This window comes from Apis cerana, linkage group LG4 (genome assembly GCF_029169275.1).
Source record: "Apis cerana isolate GH-2021 linkage group LG4, AcerK_1.0, whole genome shotgun sequence".
Lineage (NCBI taxonomy): Eukaryota > Metazoa > Arthropoda > Insecta > Hymenoptera > Apidae > Apis > Apis cerana.
Window position 1 is genome coordinate 5,055,254 of NC_083855.1, and position 22,749 is coordinate 5,078,002.

The following is a 22,749-nucleotide window of genomic DNA, read 5'->3' on the forward strand; positions in this document are numbered from 1 at the left end:
GTATTAGAAACTTTTATAGGAGAGATTTATTAATGTGAGAAATATAGGAAACTGATTTTATAAGAATTATTGATTTCAGGGCGCGAAGAAGCAGTTTAAGTTTTTATTTTTAATTTCGGATATTCATTTACAATCATTTACAACTATCTGTGGAACAGATGACACAAATGATTCTTTATTTTATCATAAGAATTTTCTAGCAATCTAAATAATTGTTGAGAAATATTTAGTAATTATTCCAAGTATTTCTTTTTTAAAATTAGAATTGAGTTTCTTTTATAAATTTTTCTAACGAAATTGGTCAAGAATTCAACAATGATAAAAATTTTAATGAATAGAGAAGAGCGTTGATGAAAATACAAAATTTTTTTGTCAAATTTTTGCAAAATTCTGAGAATGAGAATTATTAAGCGACCTGGTCCTTCCGCCGCAACAATTTCCGCAACTTCCGGTTGCGGACAGCGTGCACCGTTTTAATGCGAGTATACCTTGCTGTTCACTGGCTCGTTCATTTTAACATTTCCTAACTCTTCTCTTCACGCTGTTGACTTTTCCTTTTTCCAAATGTTTTTCATCGCGTTTTCTTCTGACAAATATAATTAATTTCATTTTATCTATCTTTGCGTTCAAAACAACATCGTTCCATTTAATTCACTCAAACGTGAAAAATTTTTTAATTGAAAAAATGCTAATTCATAATTAATGAATTTTACTCTTTCTTTCAGATTTGAGATATTGATTATATAGAAAAATTACTTATCAAAAATCATTAAATTTTACTCATTTCCCTATTTTATTTGAATCCATATGATCATATCTTGAGCTATTATAATAGCTCTTCTAAATTAAATTAAATCAAAATTTCTTTTTATTTTATTTATCTTTAATAAGATATAAAATACAGGAATTTTTTGTCAACAAGATTTGTCAACAAATATATAATTGATTATAAGTGTAAAATAAGTGAAATATAATAGAAAGATATGATATATTTTAAATGAAATTTATCTTAACGTAAACCTACATTAATCTAATCTTAACATATAAATAAAGCATTTAAAACTATTAATCAAAAAATATATATGTTCAATTTTATGATAGATTAATCTTATCACAACAAAATAATCATTTCTCTCTCCTGATACGTAATCGTGTATCGAAGAAACAAAAAAAAAAAAAAAAAGAATACATCGTTTCAAAGATAACGAGAACGAGCACGAGTTCCAAACGATCCTCCGCGTCGCGTTTTATTTTGCATTTCAAATGACTCGCGCGAACGCGGGAGCAGCCCTCGTTGGGAACAGCGTCAAAAATTTCGTGACAGGGCGGAACTTTTCTTCGGGCCATTGTTCCCTGATCTGCGCCGTAAATTAAATATGATTCACGACACGGACGACCCGTTAAAAACTTCCACCTATAGAGAAGATAAAGCGTTTGCGCGTTCCTCTTTCGCTGGGGGCCATCTTGAATCTATGAGAGATTCGACTTCGCCATGAAACTTTTCTAGTCGTTTAACCGTGAACTTTTTATCGATTTTTCGCTCAGACTGCCATTATCGATGCATTTTCATCGAATGAGCTATTTTTACGAATATGAAAAGGAAAAAATTATGAATTGGAAATTGCAAATCTGAAAATTTATCGATTTCTAAGAGATCTGGCCACGGTGATATTATTTTTTGAAATATCACTTCGAATATTATTCTCATAATTTCTTTTTTTAGATCATCCTTGAAACTTATGAAATGAACCATTATTCGAAACATGTTATTTATTTAACAGAGATTAAATTTTTGTTTAAATAAATATTTCTTATCTCAATTTTAAATAAAATTCATCTAGATATAATTTTCGTTTCAATCGAAAATTAGAAAGTTTGAAGTGTGATCGCAATGATATCGCAGCCACAGAATAAAAATGTTTCTCCGATTTTCTACATTTTCCAGCAACGTTACAAAGTAGAATCGGTACCCGTTGAAATTTCACTATGTCAAAAAGGGATTCGAATGTAATAAAGGCAGAGTCGAGAAATTTTGCAATCGTTTCCTCAATCTCTGACGATACGTTATTTTTTTTTCTTTTTCTTTCTTTCCTTTTCCTATCAAATTTATCGAATGCAACAGAAGCGTCGAGCGTAACAGAGTTACGAGGATGGTGCACGCAATCGTTTTCAATTTTCAAGACTTGACTAACGTACGTGTTTTTTATTTTAACCACGGATTTTCAATACTTTTTAGACTTTGAACGGATAGAAAAATAGAATGCACGAGAAGGAAAGAGAGAGAGAGAGAGAGAGAGAGGAAAAGTTCTTTTGTAAGAAGAAAAGACTTGTGAGCGTTCTTCGGATTTGCTCACGTTGTTCCAGAGGATATTTTTAGACGAAAGATGGAAGATTTTTAATCGTGCAATTTTTATTCTTAACAAGCAAGGCGATTATACATGTGCCTACAGTGGAGATAATACGCGATACTTCAGTTGAATTCAGTGTTTAATTAAGCCACTTAATGCAGCCTGTGCTTCTTGTACCAAGTTCGAGCAAATATCTCGTTAGATTTAATTAGTACTCCTCGTTTTCTAACAAACCTTACAATTCCGGTTCGGTGTCCTTCTTATCTTCGTTTGTCTTCAGAACGTGAAGCTTTTATGAGAAGAAAAAGAGAGTAAATGAGTAACACTTTGATATCGCATTTATGTTGAAGAGAGAATCTTGTTGGAGTGAATGTAATGGAATTAATTATGATAGAATTTTTTTTTCTATTCTACAATTCGTTCTTTCTTTTTTTTTTTTGTTTTTGATCTTCTTTCTCTCTTTTTCTTTTTATTAATTTTTGAAAGAATAATAATCTGTCGAACTTTGATCCATTTTCGAGGTCAATCTTCATTTGCGTTAAATTTTCAATTGCTTCGTTATTTTTTTATTCGAAACGAACGCAAAAATGGCGTTATTTTAATCGTAATTATTTACAATAAAACGATTCGAATAATCTAATCGAAAATGGATTTTGAAAGTTTTATTAAAATTCAAATGACTCAATATTAAAATAGATTTCGATTTCGAAACTCAATGTCTTAATGTCTTACGATTAAGAAATCGCGAAAGTTTCCAAATATCATTCCTATTAAAAAAACAATTCTATTAATATGTATTTTCTGAATTTCAATCTTTTTACATTTAAATTCTACAAAATTTTTTCTTCTTTATATTAAATTTTCTTCTAATTTTATCATTAATTTCAAATTACTATTGTGTTAATAATACTCGACTGAAAAGAATTTTTCAATACGACAAAAAACTTCCATTTAACCAATTTCCAAATAAAAAATGTATTCAAAAGAACTTTTACGAAAACTTTAATTCATAAATCGCACAAAACTTTTCAACAACAACAATATTTGCGAATAATATTTGTTAATTTCGGAATCTTTTTCATTCGGGCATTTTTTTTTCCCCCAGAAAATTTTTCGAAACCAATCTCAACTTCCACCTACAATGATTTCGAACCCTCGACGGATAAAAAAATATTCACTGCAAAGAAAAAACAGAAAAAAGAAAAAGAATCCTTATCGGCGATTAAAATTATCCACACGAGCAAGCCTCGTTTCGGCGGGGAACGTCGAACGTTTACATTCGGTGTTTATCGGTATAATTCGGATATAATCGGGCGAAGCGACGCGATCTCGACCTTTTCGCTTATAAATTAACGGGACGCCGGCTGCGGCGGTTGTGCGCGCGGGACCCGCGACGGGAAATAGTGCGTGAAACGTAACTTTATACATTGAACCTACGTTGCAACGATGCGTTCCATCGGTGCAACAACATACGTGTGCACGCCGCGCCGGCTACATAATATCACAATGCGGCCTGCTTGTAAACACACGTGGGATTCTCTGAGGGAGAGGGGAGGGAGGCTTGGGGAATAAAGCTGCCACAATAACGCATTGTAAAACAGTACAACGGATATACTGGAAGGGAGAGGAGAAAGAAACGGAAGAGACAAAGGATCGAAAAGAGAAATGAAACGGGCGATACATTTGCTCGCGCTTATCGTTGGCTACGTTCGAGTTTCAGTAGGGGTGGATAAATTGTGGAGGGCGGAGAGGGGGGGTTGTATGCGATGGTATTCTTCCATCTTTCCTTCTTTTTTTTTTTTTTTTTTTACTATTGTTTCTCTTTTTTTTTTTTTTTTTTGCAATGAGTAACAAATCGATAGTTTAATATCTATCGTAGTTGTTGCGGTGAAATGGACACATAACTTCCGGTGAACTTTATAGTAGATGTTTAAGAGATATTAGATATTATAATATTTTACTGAAATAAATTTATCGGAAAGTTTTTTGCGACTTAGTTGCGACTTAAATATAGTTTTTATTAAAAAAATTTTTTTTTCGTTCTAAAATATGGTTGCTAACGTAATTAATGCAATCAATTTTTAGTTATTTCGAAATTAATGGAAAAATTATTGTTCAAAATTAGCTCGATTTCTAAACTATATTTCAAGTTTATTTTCGAGGAAAATATAGAATCAACGATCAAACGCGAATATAAATAGTGATTATGTATATCGGAAGGTTTCGAGGATAGCTTTTGGCTTTTATAGGTTTCTTGGAAGTATAAGATCGTAATAGTAAACTCTATTTCCACGTTTTATCGATTTTTTCCAAAATTGATATGATCAAAATATTAAAATAATTATTAAGAACGTTATATTTAAATCTTCACGAGAGAAATATCCAAACATTTTCTATTCCATTTTTTCATTCTTTCAATTAGAACAAAAAATTTATAAAGCTATTTTAAAAATTTGTTGTCTTTAAAAAAATATTCAAAGCGTAGTATACGAATATTTGAAAAATAAATCAATCCTTTATTTGAATTATTCTCTAATCAATTCTTTATTATTCGTTTTGATTTATACATCCGTAATCTATTAATCAAAATTCCAATTAATCGACCCCCGCTATCATTTTTACTTCACTTTTAAACGACGTCCATCCAAAGGTGTCCCAAATCGATCCTCCCTCCATTTTCCACGGTTCCACAATCCCCTCGAAACCGATTTTTCCACAAAAACGAGCCACGTTTCGCTCGTTTTTCACCTTGTCCTCCCCCGAACAAGTACCGAACCGAGGAAAAATGGCCACGAATCCCAGCCCCGTCGTTCCATCGTGTCCGAGAAGAGAGCAGCGGAAAACGCAGCGTCCCCGAAATTCGCCTGGCAACCACCACCCTCTCTCTTTCTCTTCCCTCCACTTCTTCTCTCCCTCTTACCTCCCTCCCTCTCTTTATCTCTCCCTCTCTCCCTCTCTCTTCGTTTCTTTTTTCTCGTTCGTCCAGATACACTTTTGTTTCGCTCCGTTTAATGGTCGTGAATTTTCAGAATGTCTCCCCGGGGGCTGGCTGAAAATGAATTTCACGTAGTGAAACGCGACGGTGCATCGACCTCGCGGCCGATCGATATCCCTCCACGCTCGGCTCTCGCGAAGGCACCGGCTAACGCACGGAAATGTTCACCCGGGAGATTTCAATTTTTATCCCGTGTATTACGGGAAGGGGAGAGGGGGGAAGAATGGGGTGGGGAAAAAATTCATTCGATCCTCGAAACTTGCAACGGGGTTGCAATCGTTCCGATCTCTTTTCGTTTAACCGCGAAGTATCGTCTTGTGCGAACCGGAAGTGGCGTCGGTAGAACAGTTAAAGGGTGGAAGAACACTTTGCTCGAACAAATTTTATTTATTTCTTTTTTTAAATTTTCGTGGGTGGTTGATTGTCGTTGATTCTTTGAAAAAAGATAGGCAAAGATTACAAGTTAATCGATACAATTTGATACAAATGAAGAATTAAGAAAGAAATATCCTCTTTTTATTTCGTGAAATATTTGTGAATTTTCGTTTCGGGAATATTATCTATCGTAATTAGTTTTGAATTACCGGTTACGTGTAAAACAATCGAGTTCCAGGCGATTTTAACGCATTATCCGTAAGTATCCTATCGGCAATCGAACCACGGTTACGATAATCGTAGAAGTTTTAATTGGGTGGATTGGGAATGGAAAAGGGGAAACGAAGAAGAGAGTAGAGAAAAATGAAAACGGTAGAAATTCTCGATTGTATTTCGATTTCCGTTTTAAAAAAAGAAAAAAGAGAGGATTCGCATAATATCTATGAAACGAAACGAAAAAGAAATGTTATGTATTTAATTCTAATCGATAAAAAAACGTGACGATATAATTGCAAAAAAATGTAGAATAATTTTTTGAATATTTAATATAGAAATATAATCTCCAGAAATATATCTCCATTTAGAAATATAGTTGTCATATAAATGAATGGTGGAATTTTTCTTACAAATAATTTCAACGAAAAATAATCGTAGCAATCCTCTTTAGCATCGAGATTCAAATATCAATATTTGGAAGATAAATCTCTTTAAGTATTTAATGATGAATGGATTATAAATTTTTATGCAGGTTTTTATTAAAATATTTATTCAAATATTTAACTGATATTAGAGATTACGAATAGATCTATTCAGCGACCCATATTCTTTTCTGGAAATGCGTATTATGTTCTTCCAGGAATCTCGTCTGTCACTTGTCTGGAATTTGGGATAGGTCAGTGAGATGAGGCGCGAACGAGAGGTCCGAATAAACGACAAAGACGAAGATAATAAATGAACAAAAATTACCTTTCTCTTTACACGACGATATCTCGGGAACCGGAAGTGGTATCGAGATAAATGAAAAAGCGTTTTAAAGGGCAAGAATCCGCGCTTTTGATGATCGTTCGCTCGTTAACCGGAAGTCGTTATCTTCGAAGTTATAGCGATTCAAAGTTTCGGTAATTTTAATAGTATTTTAATCGGGCCTTAAGATAAATTTTAGTTATCTTAAAAGCAATTTTCTTATTTTTTATTTAAAGAATTAAATTTTTAAATATTCGAAAAATAATCTTGCTCGTAAATATATACAAATCATTATATAATACGCATTTCTATATATGAGTTAGGAAAGATTTTACATTTCTCATCATCGTGATGATTCTTTAAAAGAATTATCTTTCCCCTCAAGATAAATATTAATCTAAATCTCGTAATAACAATAATTTATTACGAGAAATATAATCATATTCGTATTCCAAGAATTAATGTTAGAATTTTTCACGAGTCACTCTCCATCATTTATAAATTCTTTCTATTCTATTTTGACCGAATAATACGAATAATACGTTCCTTGAAAATTCGAGAAGATAGAAGGACGTGGCTTCGAAGGACGGAACGGCTTATTAAAGCATTTGTCATTTCACGCTTTAATAGCCATGCTCTTATTAGGTTGTTAAGGCAGAATTTGCTACCGTTATGCTCTCCCTCGTCATTAGGGGCGAGCTTTCACGGAGGCTGGCCGAGCGTACCGGAATAAAATGAGAAATAAGCGAACGAGAATGCTTTAAACCCTGTATCTCGATGAAACAGTCCTCGATTAATACCTGAATACAATTTCCTATCCATTTATTCGAACTAAAATTCCCCTACTTTAAAGTCTATTCTATCTTCTCCGACGAGATTCTTCTTCTAAAAAAAAAAGCGCGCAATTGAAATTCATCGCTCATAATATTCGTAATATTAAAATTTCAATTTAAAAAATTAAATCATTGGTCGATTGGAACGAGAATGAACGTATGCACGATTAATTTCGAAAAAGATGTAAGATGGATCGATGTAAGGAGATCGAGGATTTTCTGACCTAATCCAAACGATAGATTTATTTTCACGACAGCGAATCCGTGGCGGACGTTTTAAAAATCAATCGGCGTGGCAGACACTCGATTCGGTTTCCGCTACACGGTCTTATTTCCATAATGCCCGGAGGATTCGCCGATGCATCCAGAGCGATCTGTCACGATCGGAAATTCAATATAACGATTCGCTAAAAATCTAAAAAAAAGAAAAAAAATCCGTAAAAGATACGAAAAACGAAAAATCCAATATCGTCGATTCAAGCACAGTTTGTTTCTCTTCGAAAGCTTGAAAAAAACTTTCCTCGAGGAATTCTCGAAAATCTTTATTAAAAAAAGAGAGAAAATCGCGTTTCTTTTTTAATAAACTCACTTTTAGAATAGAATAGGAATTTGAGGCAAGGGGAAAGAAGTTTTTTCATTCGACGTTGAAAAAATAAGAATGCAATTTTGATTTTTCTACCCCCGTGCGACATTTCTATCCAAACACCAATCTTGGAATCGTTTTTTTCCTTAGAATTATTTAGGGATTTGTGCGCACGCTAGTACACGTTATCGACAAAAGACGGTCGACGCGCGTATAAACGCGTATTCACGGGTGGTGGTGGTGGTCATATTTCAGAATCCCTTTCTGCAGTTTGAAAGGGAGGCTGCAGCCACCCCTTAGCCGCACGAAAATCAGGACAAAGAGGCATTTTGCCGTAACGCGATACATCACGTCGCGAGGGTGGTGGGTCGAAAAAGAAAAGGAAGAAATGCAAGAAGAATTGGAAAGAGGAGGAACAGGATTTTCTGTGTCACCGATTTAATCCCGCTGCGTGATCCTACTTTCGACGCCGCTCCAACGAAATATTTCCTTAAAGGAGACAGGAAGGCATTAAGAGTTGCGAGTTTTTCACGACTCTTTAAACCCGTCCTTTTTTTCTCTCTTTCTTTCTTCTTTTCGAAAGAAATTATAGATTCCATATCTATAATGTATATATCGAATCGTATTAAGTTTTTAATTGTACTCCACAATTGGGTCACAATTGGGATATTTTTATAAATATAAATAGATTGTGTCCATATTAAGTCGTTTATAATATATCAAATAGTGTATAATAAATATATAAATATACGTACCAGAATTATAATATCAACGTATATCGATATAAATTGAAATTACAAATAAACCGATAAGATAGTTCATAAAACTTGGAGTCGTCAATGTAGCGTCAATCCTAGATATTACTACTTGAATTCATTACGACAGTATCTTTTTATACGAATCTCGAATAGATTAGTCACTATACATAAATTCTATAGAACTGGATTCAAAATCGTTATAAACGCATCATTCGTTTATTAAAAAAACAAAAATCAACGAAATGATTTTAAATTTTAATTCAATATCATCTTTATTAATATCAAATATTCCTTAAATTTACACTCACTCCTTTTTTTTAATATTTAAATTAATACATACACACTCGTACAAATTAGCTTGATTAATCCGAACGAAGTGCATATAATTTCATCGATCAAGCGTAAAGTCGATCGGCAATCGAACGTCCAGCTAAAATATTCGACACAAGTGAATCTACACACGTAGGTTGGACGAAATCGATGAAGCCCCCGTTTACGATTCTCCCATTGGTCACGGATATGAAATATGGTCGGGCACGAGTGCACGGAGCTGGCCGTAGGTTCCATGGAAACCCGGGACAAGCTACGTTATTACCGGTTCCCTGGCATTTATCTTCGTCGGACGAAGAGGTGGTATCGAAAGATATCGTACGAAAGCCACGAGAATCGACGATCGACAATGAAGAAGACGCGTCGAAGGAGGAGGGATTGGCGTCTTTTTTCTAATCGTGGTAAATTGATTCGGTCGTGATTGATTCCCTTTGGTGGTGGGAAGCTCGTCGAAAAGGGTGAACCGGCGAGACGTAGCAAAAGGGGTGACATGACGTCACGTTTAACTTTAACTGGCGTTATTTTTACCCTTTGTGTGAGCGCACATCCACGGTTGAAAAAGTGATGACGTAAAACGGAAAATTCCGATCCAAGTTGCTGGACTCCTCCATTGGAAATTGAAGTTTGGCTTTTAGATGATGCTTTGTTTTTATTTTTTAATCGTGTCTTATATTTGTCGATATTTTGCTTTCGTTCTTTTTTTATCCTTTTCTTTTTTTAACACAGGCTTTAAAATAAGAATAACAATATTCGAAAAGTTGTGTTTTTAAACTACTTCCTTTTAGTCGTTTTGGCTCGCAAATTGTGATATTATAATTTATTTACCAAGTAGAATTCGGATATCGAAGCAAAGGGGGCGATAATACAAAGTTGAGATATTACAAAAGAAAGAGATTCGAGCGAGGAACGATTTAATATCCTCCGCGGAGCAAAAGGATTTTACGGCGGTAATATATTGAGTGGAAAACATTTCAACAAAATTGTGTAGTGAAGTACGAGAGCGTTCGAGTGAAGGGAATTTAATCAAGTGCGCTTTTAATAGCAAGTTCAGAGTTATGTTCAATGAACTCTCTATGTTCGGTAGATATTATTGTTCCTTTGAGGTTCAATTACAAATATACATTTAAAATTAAAATATTTAAAAATTGGTAAAAATTGATTAAGGAAGAAATAACTCACAAATGAATACATCTTTCTCTATGAATTTCGTTACGATATTTTATATTTTATAGTCAAAAGAATTTTTCTTTCGTTAATAACTGTTGATAATTTTTTCCTCTTCCAAATTTTTCTTCATCCAATTATTAGAACACAGTCTCATTCCTTTAAATTATCACATTTCGATGTCCATCATTGTTATTATATTATCCAAGAAATGTATATATTTATTTTCACAGAAAATTATTCAATTTCCACTGCGAATATCATTTCTCATTGCGAATAATAATAATAATAATAATAACAAAGGGCTAATTTCAGATAAGACACCTTACATCTTATCTCTCTCTCTTTCTCTCTCCCTTTTCCTTTTTCTCTTAGAAAATTTGCCGAGATTTCGTCGTTCCTCCGTCAAATACAGGCGTAATAGGATGTGCTTGTCGGGACTAATGGGCCGTGAACGCATACACAATCCCGTGGGAGGGTGGGCGAGCGCCCGAAGGGATCGAGGCGGGATGGTCGACAAAGGAGATCGAAGGAAAACTTGGGTCTGGCGACGACGCACAGGTGGAATTAATCGGTCCTTCGAATCGATCCGGCAAATTCTATTTCTCCGCCGGCTGTCGATGTTATCGTTAACGCGGAAATATTGTGCAGTCAGCTTTCGTGCTCGAGCTGAAACGATTCTGTTACACGCGACACCACGCCGTGAACGCGTCCCCGGATATCTTTTGAACGATGTTCGAGCCCAGGGCGACTTCGGTCGTTGCTCGATACGTGATTCTCAACTGGAGGGATGATTCAATGGATCGTGGAAGAATTGAAGGATTCTTTTTTTCTCTATTTCGAATATTGTTTTGGAAAGTGATATTTATACTATGGCATCTCGTAGATGAAGTATTTTTGTACAGTTTCATAAGAAAAAGCGAGAAATATGCGTTGTATAAATCCATGGATATCTTTCCAGATTCCAGAGAAACTTAAAACGCAAAATTCTCGAAACTCGTAAAGAGAAAATTACTACAATTTATTTAAAAAAAATCTTTGGACGATTACTTAAATTTATCCTTAAAAAAAAAGAGGAAATTATAAATAAAAATTGCATCACTTGGAGAGAACATATTTAGAAATAATTGCAAGGAGAAAAGGATTAAACGACGGTAGAAACGATCTCGTTTTCAGTAACGGAAGTAACAAAATACAGGAAGAATGATGTCTCGGATCGGCTGATCGCAGGAAATGCGATTGCTTTCGTGGCATTTCCGGGATTCGATGAAAGACAATTTTTCTACCGGATTGGGGAGGAGGTTGGAGTTGGGGGAGGTTGAAGGGTGGTCTAATCTCGAACACAAACCGTAACAAGTCGCCGAGGGAATTCGCGTCAATTTTACCTTTTTCATCCTCGAACTGGCAAAATAGAAAGATAATCCCACGGGTCTGGTCTTGTCTGGTGGAAGTAGGGGGAGAATCGGCGTGGAGAACGTGATTTTTCAACGGGGAAGGAAGAAGGAAGTATCTCGAAATCCTGTTACATTTTTAATCCAACGCGTTTCGCTCGACGGATTATTAGTTACGATCTACGATAATTTGACGGAAGAAATCTAACACGTGGTCTTTTCGAATAACAATTTTAAATATATACAGAATGATATATCTCAATGTTCGTTTCTTAAAAGTTTAATTAAAAATTCGATGTTAGACGTGTGAATGTTTAATGTTTCTTTTTTCTTTTTTTTTTCTTGAATATATTTTTTGGAGTTTAGTCGATAGCCCGTTGGAAGGTCTATCTACTTCAATATTTCATTTCAGACCGTGGCCGTTTCACGGAAAGAAAGAAGCCGGGAGATGCTGACTAAGACCTCTCCCTACGTACTCTATCTAATCTCCTTTACTCGAGCCATCAACCCTCTGTTCATCATCCTCTTCCTGGACCGTTCACGAACAATGAATCCGAGTATTTAACCGACGAAGAAAGTGCTACAACGTTCGATAACCGCGCGAAATCTTCATCGATCGCCTCCACGATCCAGTTAATTGTTGTCCCTTTGTCCAAGGTAAGATATTTTTTAATAAGCACGTATTCTAGAAAACTCCCCCCCTCCTCCCTTTTATTAATATTATCCAATGGAATAATTCACGATTCCTTTTTATAATTTATATAAAAATACATCTCTCTCGTAAGAGATATGATATAATACTTTATTTTTAAATCAAGGTGGTTGATTGATGCAAATTAGAACAGAAAATCTTCAATCTTTATTAGCATCAACGATGACAGATCGCTCGTGTCATTTATATTCTATTATATTCTAACCACTAAAAATTTTCATTACAGAAGAATTCCTAAGAATTTTCGTTACACGACAAGACAAGGGCAAAAATCATTTTGCAATCCCTTTTGGGGACATCGTCGTAATAATTTCGAAATCTATATAAAATATCCATGTATCATAGTTTAATTCTTGAAAAGAAAAAAAAATAACAATTTGAAACCGCTCCTCGAAATCGACGACATCCTCTAAGTAAGAATTTTAATAATTTCATTCGAATCGGGGGAAACACGAGGGATCAGGGGGATCCGCGCAGCCTGATTCTGGCGTTTCGAATGGAAGGAAAGCAACCGGTTGAAATATAAAGTGCTTACACGCGGGCTTTGCTTGCATAATGGCTCGTTTGCGCGAGAAATGGCAGCAATTTCGAGGGGAATTGCGGGCCAGGGTAATCTGGAAATAAAATCTTGCGAATTCTGGGGCTGGTTAAAAAGTGGAAAAAAGAGGAGGAGGAGGAAGGGAAGGGAAGCACGTGGCGAAGATTGGGATAGAGAATCGCTATCATCGAACGATTAAACGGTGGATCGTCGCGTGTTCGTGTTCGTGTTCGTGGTTGAAGAACGAAACCACGACATCGTCAGTGGTTTCGCGAGAAAGCATGACGAGTACAAGCATGTAATTCGCAGCACGACTCATCAAGAGAATTTCATTTCGCGACCGTATCATAAATTCTTCCTTTTATCCGAGTATCGGGTTCTCCTCCCTTTGAAGAATTATTTCGACTCGCGAGTTATCAATCCCCTTTTTATATATAAATATAAAAATAAGGAAAGAAAGCAAATCCAGATAATTTTAGAGGAAGAGTAAATATTAAAAGAACAAAAAAAAAGGGGGATGGAGATGTTCTCTATTGAATTCAAGAAAAGTAAAAAAGATTTTTACGTTAAATTATTGAGAAAATCTATGGAAGGCGAATTTTTAAATATCTCCATCTATATTCATTTATCTTAATTGTCGGGAACATTCGACGTCGAGATTTATCTTTATCTTATGGTAATTTTAATAAGTTTTAAAATTGCAAAAAGGCAAAAAATTTAGAAGTCAAATTTTTTGAAGAACGCAAAAATATTTCTTCGTCGTGAATTTTCATGTACCCTCATTTAATCGTAAACTTGGAAGCGGAATCGTAAGAACGAGGTCGACAAAATAATTTTATTTCTATTAACGCGCTATCTGGCAATCTCGTGTTAATTGTTAGGTCGAATAGGAAACTGGTACGATAACGCGAAATGTCGTTCCCATTATACAGCGTTATGCAATAAATGGCCAAGGCAACAATTCCACGGAAAATGCGTTCAGTTCGACCACGTGCAACGCTATTTCGATTCAATTATCTATTTCTTGGAACTTGAAACTTCATGCCACTATCTTATCTATCGGATAATCAAGAAAATTCTGTCGTTACTTCTTTACGAAGAGAAATAAATAATCGTTTATAAAACTCGTGCAAGTTGAAAATGAACGAAGTTAAAATTGGAAACGTAAGGCGCTCTATAGTATTGGCAAGTTACAAAATTTTATTACCTTGGTAACTCGAACTAAAAAAAAAAAGAGCTGAAATCTTCGAGTTAGATAATAATATAAGTAATATTTAAAGTGTATCGTATCATAAGAAAGGATGAGTAAAATATAAAGTACACTTTAGATCTCTTTTTAACACGTTTTATCCATTTTTAAAAAGACCTCCAACAATTCTAAGAATATATTCCTTTTCTTCTTTTATTAAATCAAATCGATTCTTATGTATATCTATCTTGTATCTACATTACTTTAAGACAACTTTCATCCTTTCTGCGTATCGATTGTATAAAAAAAAAGATCCAGAAGTATATCGAACTCGATCTCATCGTCTAAATAAACGAGAATTCCGCGTTAACACGGCGTTAAGCGAATTAATTCACGCACGAGATAAAGAGTATCTCTCCCTCTCTCTTTCTTTCTTTCACTCTCTCCTCTCTCCTCCACCGCGATCTTAAGCCAAGAGAAGACTTAAGGTAACGTATCTCGCGCTGGTTTGCATACGTTCCAACGTTTAATTCTGCACGAGACGCTAATTAATACGTGTCTCGTCGAGAGTCGCGTAAACGTTGCCTTATACCACGGTGCAATTAACATCCTGCATAATTTAAACGGCTCGACCATGTCGCCCTCTACAACCACCGTCAGATCCTCCATTTTTCTTTCTCATTTATTATCTTACCGAAGGAAGAACCGACCGCATCGAGCTTAAAATGCAAAAAGAAGAGGAACCACGCTTATCTGGAGCAAGAGAAAAAAAAGAAAAAGAAAAAAGAAAGAGATACACTTTCGTCAAAATTGAGATATAAAGCGGGAAATCGTGCGAATTTGATCCGCACGGGAAGGATTGAGGCAAAGGTGCAATTAATCGAAGGTGTTCGCGCGTTTCGATTTTCCGGTGAGGGAAACGAGGGACTCCCCCCCTTTTGGCCGTGTTCCAGATACGTAAAGAGGAATTGCGTATATAGCCTTTCCGGAAAGAAGATCGTAATAACGATAGGCCGTGATTCAGTATCGATCCTTGTAAGGAAAACCTATCGTACATTCGCCGATTTTGAAGAAACTTGCACGAGAGAGATATATATATATCTCGAAAAAATATTTGGCACATTTTTTTTTATATATCGACCATCAAACGTAGGAAAGAAAATTATTTTTATATATAGATCCCCGATTAAAAAATAAGTCGAAAGAAAATCTCTGATATTCTAAAATCGGAGTGCATACATTGAACTATCCTCGAATCGAAGAAACACGACACCTCGAAATTTGCCTTTGTCCATCGATAAATAAACTTTCGCGCAGACTCCTCCTCCGATTTTAATTACGAAAACGTACTGTGTCAGTTTGGACGCGGCAACCTCGTAGACGTTATTACGCTTAATTATGAAACGTGTTTCTCGATAACGAGGTGGCGCGTTCTCCAGCCATTGAACTCGAACCCCATTAGTCCTCGTCGTCGTCGATGACGAGGACGTACATTCGACGGATCCTCCACTCTATTGATGCAGAGCGCAGAGAGAGAGAGAGAGACAGAGAGAAAGGGAGAGGGAGAGAAAGGGAGAGAGGATCGATCGATCGAGCGGAGCCGCGAAAGGCAACCCAGGTAACCCTGTTAGCCGCGTGGAAAGCGTATCCATTACCGATCCCTGTACACACCGAGAACGGCGCGGAAACACGGCCAGGGTCGACGGCTCGTGTTTTAGGTCAGCACGGTTGTTTCGTTTAATTTACTACGAAAGGCGATCGAGGCGAGAACCGTGGAACTGTGCCATCGACCAAAGGAAATCACCCTTAACCCTTTCGACCCGGCTCCTCTCCTTTCCATTTTTCATCCTTTTTCGCTTGGGTATTCCAGTATTCTTTTAAATCATTGGAGAAGTCAATGTAATTGATGTAGGGTGAGTTAGTCGAGGGTGATTGATAAAATTCATTTTTTTTATTTTAAATAATTAAAAGAATTAATTGGAAGGTTTGAAGGTGAGATTAAGATTGGGCGAATTAAATGGAGCGCCTGGAGTGATTTGCTTAGTCATTAAGGAGACAGGAATTGCTCGAGACGCGTGATATCGCCTAAGGTGTTCAAATGTCTATTGCACGCTTTCTATTGTTGTTGCGATGATATCTAATCTTCGTAACGGAGAAGTTTACAGAACTTTGTTAAAACGAAAATTGAGAAAATCGATTAATTCGAGCTTAAATCAATTGGAATATTTTTAATATTCGACCGACGATTTAGAATTTCGCGAGGAAAAATTAGATTGATACTAAAATAAACTAAAATAATGAAAAAAAAAATGCGGTGTAATAATAATATAATTCAATTTCCTGAAATAATGAAAAAAATTCACTTTTTCATCTCCTTATTACATTTTTCCCTTCACGATAATCCATCATTCCGTGCAAGATAAAAATAAAAATAAAAATAAAAAAAGGAAAAATTCTCGACAAGAATAATAACTCAAGCAAAATAAAATTTAAATCAAGAAAAGAGATTCGCATCGTACAAAATTTAAATTATAATTTTTCCTTTCAAGCTTCATTTTCCAATTTGAATATTTCTTTAATGAATACACGTTTTGTTCGATTGATTTCTCTATCAGAAGTAAACTATAACGAAATATACGATTTCTTAAAACAATCAAAAAAAATCCATCTACCCCTAATAATATTTTTCTTCCACAATAAATAATGAAACGAATCATAATCCATGAATAAAAATGAATAGATGTAAAATTTCTCGATGATCCACAGTAAAGATATTCCATACGTTTAATTAAAAACTCGAGGGACTCTCTGCGCAATTTTCAATGCCAATCCGACGCGGAAAAACCGCGGAGATTGGGGACAAACGTGAAAGAGGAAACGGTGAAAAGTTACTTCCTCGGCTCGGTTTTGGATTTACCTTAATGGACGACTGCGGTTTCCGTTTGGAAACTTTGTCGTGGATGCATACTAATTTTTATCATTCGTTCTTTCCCCTTTCAGTCGAAACCAACCAGCTTTTCACGGAGGCGCGTGCTTTCAACGTTCGAAAGAGGCGATGACCGGTCAAAGAATCGGTGGGAAAAGACGCGTCCATCCCTTTTTCCTTTCCTTTTCACCCATCCGTTCGGGGCTTAAATCGAAATGAACCGTGCAACTGCCGACTTTTAGCAAATTAAAGATGGATGCTGAGCTTTCGTTCGATTATGAGAATAAAAACGATTCAGTGTTATGTTTGGGAATGAACGAGATGATGATGATGCCATTTACTGTGTTAATTTTAAAGTTCTCTCAACGATTTGGGGATGATAGTTTCTTAAACTTTGTGAATTTGAGTTAATTTGAATTTAAATTGATTATTCTTAGATAAAATTATACGAAATAATTTTATTTTTTAAAAAAAAGTAAATCACAGTATTATATTCAATATCCAACTATTATCTATGAACAATTCCTTCCTGTAATTACATGATCAAGCATGAGTCAACTAATTTGCAAAATGTTTCCCAGGAAATTTCTTCTAACACAATATTTCGAATCGACACTTAGCTTAACTTTTGATTCATGCGTAGCAAATTCGCTGATTGCTAGTACGGAATGAGTCATTCTTCACACAAAGATATCTGCAGTTTATTCAAAAACTAACCGACCGTCTTCAACGTTTCATTCATTCTATTTTCTTCTTAATAAGAATGAGAAATCTTAGCAAAAACAGGATGCAGTCTTTTCTGATCATCAACTTTGAGATGAATAAAATCGAAAATATCATGAGAGAAAAATTCATTCGACGAATATTCGACGACCAGGTAGCTACGATGGAAAGAATAGGCATTTTAGAAAATGACAGATCTTTTTCAAGATGTTGACACAACAATGGTTGAAGTTTTGGAAAGGATAGAATCAATATTGCGTTTTTCTTCGACTGCGAAGAAATTTAAGTCGTGTACACGATCGGAAAGATGATTCCCAAAAGCGAGCAAAACGTTGGACAGGGATGAGAGTGTCGATGAATTCCATCGTCGACATTTTTGACTGTGAATCTGACGATTAAAGCCAGTCAGATGTTCACTCGGTTGGAACAGGATTGAAATTGGCGTTTAAGAAAAATTCGTATTGTTTCGAAAGAATTTAAGTCAGATTCAAAGAAAAAGAGAAAAAGAGAGAGATTTTTTCTTCTGGTTCGATTTTTAAAATATTGGGGAATCTTTTCTATGAAGAAATTAATTACAACAGTAGCAAAGGAAAATTAAAAAATTTCAAATCTCGAATTATTTTTTCAAGAAAATCATAAAGATAATTATTATATCTAATTATACGTTACATATATTGTAAATGATAATAACTGAATAACAGAATTTTTATTTTAAGTTATTTATTTATGAAATTTTTTATAAAACTACGATAAAAATTCTCTCTAAAAAAAAAAAAAAAGAAAAATATCTACCCATTCCTATGACCACGCATATATATATTTATTTAAGTAAAGATTATCCAGCTGGTGGTTACGTCGTTGATTATCACGGTTACGAAGATTATTTCTTATCATTGCTAAAGATAATGTCAGAAAGAAAAATAAAAAAAAAAAAATACACGAGTTACAATATCGTCCCCCATTGGAGGATCAGAAATATCAACGAGAATTCAAAGGATATAGGACCTTTTTCCGTTCGTTTCGCGCGTCAATAGATTAAAAATCGAAATTAATCGTAATACAAGAGAGTGGAATGGCAGAGAGGAATATTACTCCGATTCGAGTTTGTTCACGACAAAGGTCCCTGGATGATGATCTCTTGCACAAGCTGAGACCAAGTATTTTCGCGAATAGAGACGAACGACCTTGCGATTCGGTTAAAGCCGCAACCGCAGTTGTCGGAGGGCTGACCGATGTAATCTCGGTGGATCGTTTCCTTCGACTTATCAGCTCGTTTTTCTTCCGTTGCATTGTGCCATTTAACTGCCCGGGGAAAAGTTGAAAAAAGAAAATCGTAAGAAAGGGACTGTGATACTTCCAGGTGCGGAGGAAGCGATAAAAACTTGGGAGAGCAACTCGGGAGATGTGGTAATGCGTTTAATTTTTATCTTACCTCTTTTCAAAATAAAGTAAAACAAAATCCTTATCATCGATTCTTCTAAAATAAATTCAAACTTGCGTAGAAGATAATAAAGCAAATAGTAAAGTAAAAAAACAAAATAAAATATTTCTTTGCAAATAAAATAAATAGAGCTAGAGAATAAACGTTATATATATATTTACTGATTTATACAATTATAAAATTGATTCATAATGTTGTACAAAAAGTTAGGAAATTTTAATTTTACAAGTCGCATTTCAAAAATTTAAAATTAATCTCATTACATCTCTTTGCATCTCTTTAAATGATAAATGATCGATGGATCAAGTGTAACAACTACAACTATATACTCGATTGTCACAGGCGTGCAGAAATCTAACGATGAAGCGTGACCATATAACGTCACGGGTGCATTAAGTGGTTAAAACGGAGCAGGAAGTGGTTCATAATCCTCGTACTACGTGTACACGGTATAAGTATGGCTGGAGAGAGGCTATCCGTATTTTGACCATGCGAGAGAGTAGGCAGGCCAGACCCTGTGGTCGCATCAAACAAGATCATTATCTCTCTTGCTACAGGATCCTCCTAGGATCCTCCTTTATCTGTATCTGAATAACAGATGGAACAGAGTGGAACTCGGTTTACCGAGAAAAGACCAGTGGCCAGTAAGAAGAACGGCTAGAGAGATCGTTTTAAAGATGGGGAGATACAAGGGATAGGAATGAGAAATGGGAAACAAAATGTTTTTTTTTTAAAGTGTTCGAGAAAAAACGTTGCTATATATATGAGAAATTTGAAGAGGAACTTTTTTTTTTTTGGTAATAATAATTAAATAAACGGGCATTTATGCAAAAATTGTGAATGTATGAAATGTATCTCGAGAATGCACGACATGCAAAAATATTCAAAGTATTTTTATGAGTATGCATTATGGTATTCGAGGAATAATGCAAGTTTCTATTTAAACTCCAGTTCTTTAGTCATGTTCATAAAAATTTAATCTTGCATAAGAATCTGCATTTTATTAGCGAGAAAATATCAAGAAATGGAAGTGTAACGTTGAAGGAAGTTTCGAGAACTAGAAATTGCTGCAATAAGAAAAGCAGCATTGAAATTTCTGAAAAAGAAAATTGCAATGGAAAGAAAAAAAGAAAAAAAAACAAGACAAGTTTCGAGGAAAGGTATTGCAGAAATTTTTTGGGAAAGAAGTTGCAATAATAGAGTAAAAGTTCAAGAAAGAAATCTTTCAATGATACGAGAGCAAAAGAAAAAAAAGTACAGCAATAAAATAAAAAATAATATAAAAAGAAATATAATATGGATTCTGAAGAAAGCAAGTTATACATATAGAAACGAAAAAAGAATAAAAGGCATCAGAAAATGAATATGATAAAAACAAGATTGCAAGAAATTGCAGCAGATTAAATGAATATAAGGCCATAAAAAGAATTCTAGTAACCAAAAAAAGTTGAACGAAATTATCGTATTTCTTATTAATTTTTCTTTTGATTTTCCAATAGTTGACTTTATTGCAACAATAATCAAATTACACGAGCACATCTATTTTTTTTCTGAATAATTGATAACAATAAATTTTGACATCTCTTGCCTATAAAAAAACGTATCCATAAATTTAACAGAATCAATTTGTCGTTCGAGAAAGCTTGATTTCTCATCTCATCATTTCTTTTTTTTTCCATTTTGAAAAATTTATACGCTTATCTAAACGAATAATTGATAAATAGGTAAGTAGTAGAGATCGTGATAAGAGATCCGTTAGTCGGTAAGAATCAATGGAACGATATTATAAGAGCTTATAGGCACGACAGCTGATCGCGCTCAGCTGGTGTAGAAACTCCAAGGCCGCTTCGGTGCCCCAGGTGCGAAACGCTCGATTATGGCCGTAGACGAAACAAACGCCACGGCTCCTCCTTTGTTCCTTGACCCTTATTTACGAATCGATTCCTTGGGAGAAAACGTTTCAAAGAAAGGAAATAGAGGGTGCATTTGTAGTGATTCCACTGTTCCTAAGAATTGAGTGGCATTTAACTTTTTAAGCTCTCCTTTGACAGAGAATGATATAATTTTTCTTCTAGACAGACTTCCAACAATATTATTCTACATCTTCTTTCCATTTTTAATGATCCGCCATGATGAAACTTAAACTTCTAATATATCATATATAATACGATTTTTTTTTATAATTCATTATATAACATGGAGCAATTTATAAATTTATTAACATCAACGTTTTATACGCGATATCGAGGTTGAATACATTGGAGAAAAATTCACTCGCGTTTGTAAATTCGAAAATCGGCCATTTTAATTTTTTTATTCCAGCTTGCTATATTTCTAGCTAATCCCCTTTAATTTAAAACTCCCTTTACATCGTGGAAATTAATACAGCCTCGTGAATGCACAATTTGCACAATTAGCACAAATTATTGCATATTTCCAACACCATTATATAATTTTCTAAACGATCATTCCGATACACACCCATCTTTCTTCAAAACGATCTACGTGATCGATCAACAGCTTATCCACGAGGTGGATCTTAATTTTACGAAGCCTTACCCCTTTTCCCAAAGACGAAGAGTGAACGTAAGAGAAATATCTCGAACGGGGCACAGCTCGCGTGTATAAGAACGCTTATGTTTTCCAAGCGGTATAAATATAACCCTCGTGAACGAACGTCTATTTTATAGACCAGTGTTTCCCAACCCGTGGGTTGGGAAACGAAACGAAATATTTTTTTAAAGGGGTTGCTACAATTTTCTTTATTCGATTATCACTCGATTATTTACACGAAACGTTTTATGACTATAAGATTTTTCAACGCTTTAGTTTAATATAGCTATACAGTTGAATTTACAGTGAAATAAATTGTGGTTTATTATATTGAGAAAAGTTTCGATAATCATTACTTATGTGGAAATGTAATAAATTACAGGTTACACGATCTATCATTGGAAAAATATTAGATATATTTATATTTTCCACGACAAACTTTTGATACTTCGTTAAATAATATTCCTGTACAGGTATTAAAAATAAAATATTATATTTTAATTTTAATCTTTATCTTGTTAAAAATAAATTTTTACGTAATTATAGGGAAAAGGGGATGGGTATTGAGAGGCACTGTTGTAGAGGTTGCATGCCCTTCGCAACCAAGGGCTCGATCGTGTGTTGTCGAGCATGAAACGAACTATGAACTAGATTTGTCGCGGTGATGCCAGGGAAATGAGCCTGGAAAGACTATAATTCGAACCGTTGAACCAAACCGCCGTTCTAGCTTACAATTATACACTTTATGTCGGTTATTATGGAACGGTTAAACAATCACGGTCAGATTTCTGTGCAATTTTGTGGTTAAATTAAAAGAGGCTCGATGATGGAAAGTGGGTTAATCGTTGGATAAGAATTTTAATTTTAAAAGAGGGCGAGTTAGGGGCCGATGGTGTGCGAATAATTTATACATAGATGCAAGAAAGT

The 22,749-nt window shown here is 34.9% G+C and overlaps 1 protein-coding gene and 1 long non-coding RNA gene across 12 annotated transcripts in view; one reads left to right on the top strand and one right to left on the bottom strand.

Moving 5' to 3' along the window:
* The window catches only part of LOC107999980 (zinc finger SWIM domain-containing protein 8 homolog), a 79,322-nt gene that overhangs the window by 22,377 nt on the left and 34,196 nt on the right, over window positions 1-22,749 (bottom strand). The window lies entirely within an intron of this gene.
* Window positions 18,829-21,766, top strand: LOC133665982 (uncharacterized). Its single transcript, XR_009829488.1, has 2 exons — window positions 18,829-19,235; window positions 19,612-21,766. It is a non-coding gene; the product is annotated as an uncharacterized LOC133665982 (long non-coding RNA).